Genomic DNA, 1,151 nt, shown 5'->3' with positions numbered 1-1,151 from the left:
ACTTGCTAATTCCTGTTAGCTCCAGATCAGACAATGCAGGCTCACCTTCACGCTTGGTTGTACGACCGCCACCAGTTGAAGCTTCTCTGGTTCAACAAACTCTGGGGACTCAAGACACAAGTCAGCACCGGTGCAGGTCCAGATCCAGATGTTTGCTGAGGGGAACAATGGCTTACGGGAGCTCCAGGGAGCTGGTTTGAACTGGTCCCTCATCTCTGTGAGTAGAAACCATCTGAGGTGGAAGGTCTGCTTTGACCTCCTGACCTCCCAGTAAAGCCAGTATAGATGTTGAGCTTGGAGGAGTTGATGGCCTCCTTCATCTTCTTGTTGGAGGTGTTTGCTAAACTCAGCACCACCACAGATCAGAGGAAAGTCCACTTGTCAGCTGGACACTGGAGTTCTAGTGACCTGCAGGATCTTAGTTGTGGTGGCAGCAGGCCTGTTCCAAGAGCTTTGCTCACATTCCTGATCAGGCTTCATCATGGTTCTGGACCACTGAGTGATAGAAGCTGATCCTCGGGGTGGACTGTCTTTAGGGGGCTGAGGTGTCTGGTGGTCTTGGTGGACCCTCTGTATCTCAAGCTGAGACCACAGAGTCCTGTGTTCTTGAGTCATTGTCTATAGTCTCTGTTGTTGGACAGCTTGGTGTGGTCCCTGATGGTCTAGTGGCTAGGATTTGGCGCTTTCACCGCCGCGGCCCGGGTTCGATTCCCGGTCAGGGAATGAGTTATTTAGAGGTTGAGGGAGAGGTGATCAGGTGGTCCACATGATGGTGGAGGTGATGAACTGTGAATCCATCATGGCTCCACTCTCACCCCCATTGTAGTGTTCTTGGTTTACTCTGCCATGGCCCCATGTTGAAGGGTGACTGTCTCATTCAGGTTCAACCCTTTGTTAGACTCTATGAAGTCACTGACTCCTGCAAGGACAAACTGTAATCCTCCTTCGTAGCTTTGGTTCCTTGCAGCACAGAAAGTCCATTCACTGATGTAGGAACTGGAAAACTTAGAGCTCTGGTCCTCGGTTCCTTGCACCAAAGAAAGGAGGGAAATGCAATCAATGTTGAATTCATTTACATTTCTTATATTTGATCAAAGCTAGAACTTAATAAGCTGCCATCGACCTTGATGACCAACTCCTTCACTGTGTAG

At 49.5% G+C, this 1,151-nt stretch overlaps 1 non-coding gene across 1 annotated transcript; it reads left to right on the top strand.

Moving 5' to 3' along the window:
* The first annotated feature begins 651 nt into the window (after positions 1–651).
* trnae-uuc (transfer RNA glutamic acid (anticodon UUC)) lies at positions 652–723 on the top strand. The gene has a single exon. It is a non-coding gene; the product is annotated as a tRNA-Glu (tRNA).
* Positions 724–1,151: the final 428 nt, after the last annotated feature.

Source organism: Aulostomus chinensis, chromosome 1 (genome assembly GCF_037954235.1).
Source record: "Aulostomus chinensis isolate RoL2024-O1b breed Wild chromosome 1, RoL_Achi_v1.0, whole genome shotgun sequence".
Taxonomy (NCBI): Eukaryota; Metazoa; Chordata; class Actinopteri; order Syngnathiformes; family Aulostomidae; genus Aulostomus; species Aulostomus chinensis.
Note: the sequence above shows the minus strand (reverse complement) of the source record. Positions and strands in the feature narration are given on the sequence as shown.